We start from the raw sequence: 10,373 nt of genomic DNA on the forward strand, positions 1-10,373 counted from the left end.
GGAGGCATGTACTGGGATTCCTCCCACCCCAGACTGCTGTAATTAACTCTGCTAACAACTGTGATTGAATACAGTTTGTTGTAGTCATTGTTCACTGACAGGCACAGATAAGAGCCACATCTCAGCAAGTGGTGTTCTAAATGGTGTTCCCTGCTTGGTTAAACTCATGTCAGGCACTTGTCAAGGACGCTGTTCCCAAACTGCTAGCAGCAGGCAGTGTCATTGCAACACCTTCCAAAACCCACAAAGGAGGCCATAACAGATCCCTAGCAAGCATATTGTCATACACTGGGAGAAACGGTTTCTAAATTTTAACTTTGCCCAGCATCTGGCTGACCCTCCTTATGGAGAACATAGGTGTGGCTTTGCATGATTTAGAAAAAAGGCAATCTCGGTTTTCCTGATCCTTAAGACTTCCATGGTTTCAGATCTTCCCCACAAGAATGCTTGTAAGTGAAAGTTATAATGTGTGGTACATTCACCCTATGCTTTTCAGACATGGTGCTCTTATTAGAAGCTTATGAACACCTGTCCGTAAGGACTGAGCCAAGAGGCAGCATGGGTATGAGATGGGAGATATTGCCCTGGAAGTAAATCAAGTTGTTCACCCCAAAGGAAATGTTTCTAGGGAAGCTGTCTGAGCAAGAGGTAAATACTAAGTCATTCAAACAGGCCCTAAATGACTGTTTCATCTCCTACAAGGTTAGGTCTGATTCCAAAGAACTCACAAAATGGTGAGATAGTATTTCTCTTTTCAGTCAATCCTTTTAGCACAATATACATTCCTTTGTTAATGTTAATAGTCTCAAACCTTTGTTGACAAGTAATTAAATAGCTACAATTTGGCTGCTCTGTGTTGTTTCAACAATAGTTTTTGCATTGGTTCTAAATAACAACAAAAAACACCCCATGTCTTTCTGTGGTCTAAAATACTATATTGCATATATCGCATGCCTTCTCAGCTCTCTAGCTGCTGTTTTATGAGTCTACTTCTACATTTTCTCAAATTTGCCTCTTTGTTTCAGTACTCATTGCTGTTGTCACAGTTTAGGGCAGCGGTTCTCAACCTGTGGGTTGCGACCCCTTTGGGGGTCGAGCGACCCTTTCACAGGGGTCGCCTAAATACATCCTGCATATCAGATATTTACATTACGATTCATAACAGTAGCAACATTACAGTTATGAAGTAGCAACGAAAATAATTTTATGGTTGGGGGTCACCACAACATGAGGAACTGTATTAAAGGGTCGCGGCATTAGGAAGGTTGAAAACCACTGGTTTAGGGCTTCATCATCTCTTGCCTACACACTGAAAAAGCCTAGCCTCCTCGATGGTCTCCCTGCTCACCTACCTTATCACCACCTCCAATTATCCTTCCAAATCACCACCTGATCAGACCACTCACAAACTATCATGGCTCTCTATACCTACAGTAATGAAAACCAAACTATTGAATTTAGCCTGGCAGTAAAAGCCATGTATCTAGCCCCCATCTACTGCACCCTTCATGTATCCTAAACTCCATCTATTCCAGATAACTTCCCCTTGGATGAAATCACCGTCATGCCTTTGAGCATGGCTTTGGTGTCTACAAAAATCACCCTTTTTTTACTCAACTCAAATGCCATTTCCTCTAGAAAATTAATCACTCTTTCTTCCAACTTCATACAGCACTATATATATATATTTTTTTTTAATTTATATATTTTTAAGATATAATTTATATACAATTCACCCCTTTAAAATGTACATTTTTTAGAATAGTCACAGAGTTGTGCAACTATCACAATTTTAGAATATTTTAATCATCCCCCAAAAAAACACTATACCCATTAACAGTCCCTCCCCAAATTCCCCTCCCCACCCTGCCTCCCAAACCCTAGGCAACCACTAATCTTTTATTTATCTCTATAGATTTGCCTATTCAGGATATTTCATATAAATGGAATCATATAATACATGGTTCTTTGTGACTGGATTCTTTCACTTAGCATAACTTTTTCAAAGTTCAACCATGTTGTAGCATGTATCAGTGCCAGATTCCATTTCATTGTTGAGTAATAGTCCATTGTCTGATTATACCACATCTTATTTATGCATTTATTAGTTGATTAACATTTAGGTTGTTTTAGCTTCTTAGTAATTATGAATAATGCCTCATATAAACTTTGAATATCATTTAATAGTATGGCTTAGCATTATAGGGTTTTTATTTGTTTGTTTGGCCTGTGTTTAACACTTGATTATAACCTCTTTATGAACAGAAACCATCATTTCCACTCTGTAACCTCCACATAACAAGTATTCAGTAAGTGTTTTACAGATGGATGGATGAATGGACAGGTATTATAGGTTCTTATTGTTTCAATTATCATACCAGTACTCAGAATAAAAACATCAGAGTGGACCCAGTAAATTTACCCAATAAATTATTAAATTCCAACACTGGTGGTTCTTAAATAATCTTTAATCTCTGCACTAGTTTCTGGACCTGCACACAGGGTACTACAGTTGATTATTTCATGGAGGCAGCTCCTTGGCTAATAATAATTGTGAACTGAGTGGACAGAAGCCCCCAAAACACCAGACTTTTTCCTTAGATTAACTCCATAGTATCTTGTTGTTGTTCTTGGCTTGACTAAGGTTATTATTCTAGTCCAGAGTGATGATTCGGAAGCCTGGCTGAGCATCAGAATCCCTCATGGAGCTTTTTCAAGATACTAATTACCCAGGTCCCACCTCCCAGATGATGATTGTGTATCTTGGGTAAACGGCCAGGTACTCACATGTTCCAGAAACTATAAAGGTACATCTGATGCATAGCCAGGTTCAAGAATTCCTATTTCAAAAGTTGCCCTGAGGTTAAAATAACTTTATAGAGCATGTCTGAGCACTTTACTCCTGGAGTGCATTTTACTTATCCTAGGATCATGCCCACTAATACTACCTAACATATATAAGGCACTTTTTGTTTGGAAAGAATTTTGTAGTCATCTTTTATTATCTAGGCATGCATGCTGGGTGACCTTGTACCAATCACATAATCCCTTCATGTCTCAAATTTCTTCAAATATAAACTGTAGGTGGTGATTCTGACCATTCCTCAAGAGGTATTGTGGAGATTAATGGAGGACTGTAAAGCACACAAAAATATTTATATCCATGCTTATTAGACAGGTATGAAGTCCTAGTCACTGCCTTTTAAAATGAAACAAATACCAAAATAAACTATTAAACAAGCCTTCCCACAACCTTCATCGTCATCTGAAAGATCCTTTCCCAGCTCCAAAGTACAGCAATTCCCCCTCTGCACCAAAACTGATAAACAGACATAATCTGCAGTCACAAAGAAAACAGAGCTAATGGATGGCAGCAAATAAATATATAAAGCAGCCATGAAATGGAGTTTAACCTCATTTATCACTCACAGTGCAATTAAACATTATATCTATAAATACACTCTTCTGAAAAATATTCTTTGTTTTTAATATTCTTGTAAAACATTTGTGCATGTTCACACAAGTCTTTAAGGTAATGCTACATACTCACTGTTGATATTAAGCCTGAAGTTGTTTTCTAGTTTGCTGACAGTTTTTACAAGGCTATTAACCTCTTCCCATCTCCCCCACATGACTGAAAGAATATATGGTCAAAGTGAGACCTTAAGACCTATCGCAGGTTGGGGGTGCATGAGAATGGAAAGGCAGAGGAAGAGCCTCCAACCTCAGAACCAGAGACAGGTCTTGTATGGATGATGACCCTCAACCAAGGTCTCGTTTACATTATATTTTCAGCTTCTTGGAAACAAAAGTCAGAAAACAGACTTAGATTTTCCTTTTTTTCCATTTTGCTTTGAAAGGATCAAGAGCCAGGTCCAATTACATATTCCAACTCATTTACAATTGAATGACTTCTGTGACTCTGAAGGACAATTAATGCCCTCACACCCACCATAGCTGATTTGAGCCACACATCCTAAGCAAGCATGACCTTTCTGGGGCTACTTGACCTTGATCATACTCTTTCCCCTTTGTGCTTCAAAGGGTTTGGGTTGTATTCCCAAGGGCAGCTGTTTGCTTTAGTTAACCTCAGGACCTGCTAACAATTAAATGCTATTAAACAAATATGTATTGAGTACATACATCTATAAATAATACTGTAGTGCTAATTGTGGAGGCTACCAAGAATTCCTTGAGATGCTTACAGGATTGCTATAACTCAATAATCTTGGGTTCTTGAGTCAGGTGAAGACCAACAACCTCCTCACAAGGACTCCTAAGGTTTGGTCAGTGGACATGCAGGTTCCCTGGGAACTCCTAGACTGGCCTTCAGCAGAAATCAAGCTGAAATGTATTTTACTTCTCACACAATGTTTTTCTACCTGCAATATCCTATAGACCTCCACCAGAATTCAGAAGCTCCTCTGAAAAGAGCCTCAATAAGGAAGCCTCATTGGTTGGGAAAATTATTTATTATGCATAGTTATTGTTTTTTCAAATAAGATTAATTTCAGCATGTTTCAAACTTAATCATCTTTGAGAGTCACAGCATTTTTGCTGAACATCCTAAAGGGAGAAAGAGCCACATTGGCTTCATTTCAATAATAAGGAAAAATTAATGCTAATACATACCTTCAATGGATTCACTTAGGTATCCCAAACATTTTCTTCCATCAATATGGAAAATCCCCAGAAATATGCATTACGAATTTTTCCTGTGGAGAGATGCAAGTGGTTACTGTAAGTTGTATAATTTCCTCTGAGTCTCATTTAAAAAATTTTTTTTTGTTAATCCTCACCCAAGAATATTTTTTCCATTGATTTTTAGAGAAAATAGAAGGGAGGAGGAGAGACAGAGAGAAACATTAGTTGGCTACCGAATGCACCCCTATCAGGGTGGGATCAAGCCTGCAACTGAGGTATGTGCCCTTGACTGGAATCGAACCCGGGACCCTCAGTCTGCGGGCCAACACTCCATCCACTGAGCCAAACCAGCTAGGGCCTCTGAGTCTTTCAAAGTCCTGTTTTCTCTATACAGTGGGGCCTTGACTTACGAGTTTAATTCGTTCGGAGACCGAGCTCGTTAAGGAGCTCGTTAACTCAAATTACTCTATCAACTCAATGCAAAAAATCGGCTGAGAGACAGCTGGTATCTCAAAAAACTCGTTAGTCGGGACACTCGTAAGTCAAGGCCCCACTGTATTTCAAGGTAAGTAACCCTGTTCTGCAGATCTAAAAGCCAAGACATCATGAATTAGTTCCATTGCTTTCCGCTGTGAAACATAGGCCACCACATTTCAACCCATGCTCTCCTTGAAATCAGATGGCATTTTAAGGGAGAGAAGAAATCAGGTACAATTTTCTGGCCTAGTGCTTGTTTTACATATTTTTCACAGGGTATCTTAAGAATCTCAGATGAAATTTAAGCATCTTTACATGTTAACTTTACTCTCTTTTAAAATTAAAAGGAAAAAAACACCCAATGAAGAAACATTCAACCATTTACTCTTGGATCTTTATGATTTGGGACATAAAATACAATCTGGGCAAAGCCAAACAAGACACTAGAGGTTTGAGAGACAAGGAGAATGCTGTATATTGAATTTAGGATTTTGAAATGCCCCACTTTGGTAGTTTCCCATTTATCTTCATGCAGAAGGTTGACAGTGGCCTGTTTTGTTTTGTTTTTTTGTGGTAGATATTTTTTTGCTCTAGAGGAAGATTTCTCTGACTGATCTTGGATAGGCATTAAAAAAAACAACAACAAAAAAAAACAACCCTCTTCTACAGAACCAGAGAAGTGCCCTATTTAATAGATGTTAAATTTTTCACTATTTTAATTTTTATGTCACCCAAGTATCTACCTACCTCCTTAGAGCATCTCTATATTTTTTATAGAAAATTTTAAATGAAGTTATTTGTTTACTTTCTAAATATTATTTGGCGGGTTAACAATACTTCTCTCACTTGTATTAGTCCTAATGATTAACAGTAAAAAATGCTACTTAGTAGTCTGTACTTGGGGAGAAAAAGCTATTTCTTGATGGGCAAAATTCAAACTGAGATGGAAACTTCATAGGTCACTTAGATAAATGCGTTAGGTTTCATGATAAGGGAAAGGGATTAGGAATTGAATTGACTAAGAGAGATTCTGGTTTAGTGGAAAAACTAATCTGAGATCAGAGTGTATTAAAAATGCTCACATTGTTAAAATGTCCATATTACCCAAAGCAATCTACGTATTCAATTGAATTCCTGTCAAAATACCAACAGCATTTTTTACAGAACTAAGGTAAATAATCCTAAAATTTATATGGAACTTCAAAAGACCCAGAATAACCACAGCAATCTTGAGAAAGGAGAACAAAGTTGGAGGTATCACACTACCTGATACCCACCTGTACTATAAGGTTATAGTAATCAAAACAACATGGTACTTGCATAAAAACAGACATATAGATCAATAGAACAGAATAGAGAACCCAGAAATAATATGACACCTACATGGCCAATTAATCTATGACAAATGAGGCAAGACAGTCTCTTCAATAGGTGGTGTTAGTAAAACTGGACAGACACATGCAAAATAATGAAACTGGATCATTTTCTTATACCATATACAAGAATAAACTCAAAATGAACTAAAAATTTAAATGTAAGACCCCAAACCATAAAACTCTTAAGAAAATATAGGTAGTCAACTCTTTGACATTACCCTTAGTACTTTTTTTTTTTGATACATCTCTTCATGCAAGGGAAACAAAAGAAAAAAATAAACAAATGGGACCAGATCTAAAGAGTTTTTGCATAGGGAAGAAAACCATCAAAAAAATGAAAAGACAATCTGCTGATTAGAAGATATTCACCAATGATATATCTGATAATGGGTTAATATAAAAAATACATACGGAATTCATACATCTTAACCTAAAAAAAAAAAAAAAAAAAAAGCCAATTTAAAAATGGGCAGAGGGAGAAACCAAGATGGTGGTATAGGTAAACACCAGAAATTGCTGCCTCCCACAACAACTTCAAAAATACAACGAAAAGACAAAACGGACATCATCCAGAACTACAGGAAGGCTGGCTGAGTGGAAATTCTACAACTAGAAGGAAAGAGAAAAGTACACTGAGACTCAGAGGAGCTGCGGAAGTAAAGTGCAGAGGTACGGAGATTCAAGTGCGTGCGGAAAGGGGCTGGCACCTGAAGGACGCGGCTGTCTTTTTGAATCGGGAGGAAGTCACAAGCCCCCGACTGCTCTGAACTCCAGTTCCGGGTGAGTCTCTGGGGACCCAGGACTCATACGGGGAGAAACTGCACTGTCTGGCAGCAGGCAGAACTCGGAACTTGAGGGCGGCTTTCCCTCAGAGGTGCTTGCAGCAATTACCGGGACACTGAGACGCGGGGCCCCTTAGGGCAGGGCTGAGAATCAGCCATAGCTGCTTGCTCTGCCCTGTTGATTCCCTGAGACCCCGCCCCACCCAAGCTGTGCGCAGAGGCTTTTGCATATGAATGCCCTGGCCTTTTGCAATGGTGGCTGAGAGCGCGGTTGTCGTTTTCGGTCAGGGGGGAGTCTCAGACTCTGAGCTCCAGATACGGGCGAATCGCTGGGGACTCGGACTCAAACGGGAGAAGCGGGAGTGTCTGGCATCAGTTGGAAGGCAGCTTTCTCTCCGAGGTTTGCAGCGGTTCCTGGGGTTCTGAGAAGCAGAGCCTCTGGGAACGGGACTGAGAGGGGCTATAACCGCTCCCTCCGCCCGCCCTGTTGAGCCCGCCCCGCCCAAGCCCTGCGCAGAGCCATTTGCCAGATCGCCTCAGGCAAAGGCTAGATTAGCACCTCCCCAGAGGACAGAAGTTTTCCGCGGCAGACACAGCTGATTCACACAGCCAGTCGGCCTGGTGGTCAAATCCCTCTAGTATTAACTACAACAATCAAGGCTCAACTAGAACAAGACTGCGCACAAAGACCACTAGGGGGTGCACCAAGAAAGCATAAAAAATGCGGAGACAAAAAAACATGACAGAAATGGAGGATATAGAGCTAAAAAACGCAATTTTGAGGGCTTGCAATAAACTTTTGGAGAGCTTCACGAAAACTAATGAGACCCTCGATGCTATGATAAAGAAACTAGAAATTAAGCATACACGCTCTGAAATAAAGAATATTACACCCAATAGCAGACCAGAGGAGCCCAAGAATCAAGCCAACGATTTGAAATGCGAAGAAGCAAAAAACACCCAACCGGAAAAGCAAAATGAAAAAAGAATCCAAAAATACGAAGATAGTGTAAGGAGCCTCTGGGACAGCTTCAAGCGTACCAACATCCGAATTATAGGGGTGCCAGAAGAAGAGAGAGGGCAAGATATTGAAAACCTATTTGAAGAAATAATGACAGAAAACTTCCCCTACCTGGTGAAAGAAATAGACTTACAAGTCCAGGAAGCACAGAGAACCCCAAACAAAAGGAATCCAAAGAGGACCACACCAAGACACATCATAATTAAAATGCCAAGAGCAAAAGACAAAGAGAGAATCTTAAAAGCAGCAAGAGAAAAAAAGTCAGTTACCTATAAGGGAGTACCCATACGACTGTCAGCTGATTTCTCAACAGAAACTTTGCAGGCCAGAAGGGAGTGGCAAGAAATATTCAAAGTGATGAATAGCAAGAACCTACAACCAAGATTACTTTATCCAGCAAAGCTATCATTCAGAATTGAAGGTCAGATAAAGAGCTTCACAGATAAGGAAAAGCTAAAGGAGTTCATCACCACCAAACCAGTATTATATGAAATGCTGAAAGGTATCCTTTAAGAAGAGGAAGAAGAAGAAGAAGGTAAAGATACAAATTATGAACAACAAATACACATCTATCAACAAGTGAATCTAAAAATCAAGTGAATAAATAATCTGATGAACAGAATAAGCTGGTGAATATAATAGAATCAGGGGCATAGAAAGGGAGTGGACTGACAATTCTTGGGGGGAAAGGGGTGTGGGGGTGCAGGAAGAGACTGGACAAAAATCGTACACCTATGGATGAGGACAGTGGGAGGGGTAAGGGCAGAGGGTGGGATGGTAACTGGGTGGAGGAGAGCTATGGGCAGAAAAAAAGAGGAACAACTGAAATAATCTGAACAATAAAGATTAAAAAAATAATAAAAAATAAAAACAAGAAAAAAAAATAAAAATAAAAAATAAAAATGGGCAAAGGACCTGAACAAACATTTCTCCAAAGAGCACATACAGATGGCCAATAGATATATGAAAAGTTGCTCAACATCACTAGTCATCAGGGAACAAGAAAAAAAAATAAAAATAAAAAATAAAAATGGGCAAAGGACCTGAACAAACATTTCTCCAAAGAGCACATACAGATGGCCAATAGATATATGAAAAGTTGCTCAACATCACTAGTCATCAGGGAAATGCAAATGAAAGTCACAATGATCGATATACCACCTTACACCTGTCAGAATGGCTATCATCAATAAATCAACAAACAACAAGTTTTGATGAGGTAGAGAAAAGGGAACGCTACCTCACTGTTAGTGGGATTTCAAATTGGTGGAGTCACTATGGAAGACGGTATAGATCTTCCTCAAAAAATTCAAAACAACTACCATATGACCTATTAATCCCACTTTGGGGCATTTACCCAAAGAAATTCAAAACACTAATTTGAAAAGATATATGCCTCCCTCCCTCTCCCCCCACCATGTTCACTGAAACATTTTTTTAATATATTTTTTTATTGATTTCATAGGAGAAGGGAGAGGGAGAGAGAGATAGAAATATCAATGCTGAGAGAGAATCATTGACTAGGCTACCTCCTGCATGCCCCCTGCTGGGGATCCAGCCTGCAACCCAGGCATGTGCTCTTGACCAGAATCAAACCCGGGACCCTTGAGTCCGCAGGCCAACACTCTATCCACTGAGCTAAACCAGCTAGGGCCTGAAACATTTTTCACGATAGCCAAGATATGGAAACAACTTAAGTGTCCATCAATAGATGAATAGATAAAGAAGATGTGTTACATGTATACAATGGAATATTACTCAGACATGAAAAGGATGAAATATTGCCATTTGCGACATTATGGATGGACCTAGAGCAGTGATGGCGAACCTATGACACACGTGTCAGAGGTGACACACAAACTCATTTTTTTGGTTGATTTTTCTTTGTTAAATGGCATTTAAATATATAAAGTAAATATCAAAAATATAAATCTTTGTTTTACTATGGTTGCAAATATCAAAAAATTTCTTTTTTTTTAAATTAAATCTTTATTGTTCAGATTATTACAGTTGTTCCTCTTTTTTCCCCTCATAGCTCCCCTCCACCCGGTTCCCACCCCACCCTCTGCCCTT

At 39.2% G+C, this 10,373-nt stretch overlaps 1 long non-coding RNA gene across 1 annotated transcript in view; it reads right to left on the reverse strand.

The window, feature by feature from the left end:
- Positions 1–1,271: 1,271 nt before the first annotated feature.
- The window catches only part of LOC106727740, a 16,648-nt gene continuing 7,546 nt past the window's right edge, over positions 1,272–10,373 (reverse strand). The window contains exons 2-4 of the long non-coding RNA XR_001363973.1: positions 4,633–4,715; positions 3,254–3,337; positions 1,272–1,428 (exon numbers count right to left, since the gene is read on the reverse strand). This is a non-coding gene — a long non-coding RNA (uncharacterized LOC106727740). The remainder of the gene's footprint in view (positions 1,429–3,253; positions 3,338–4,632; positions 4,716–10,373) is intronic.

This window comes from Myotis brandtii, unplaced genomic scaffold, assembly GCF_000412655.1.
Source record: "Myotis brandtii unplaced genomic scaffold, ASM41265v1 scaffold470, whole genome shotgun sequence".
Classification (NCBI taxonomy): domain Eukaryota; kingdom Metazoa; phylum Chordata; class Mammalia; order Chiroptera; family Vespertilionidae; genus Myotis; species Myotis brandtii.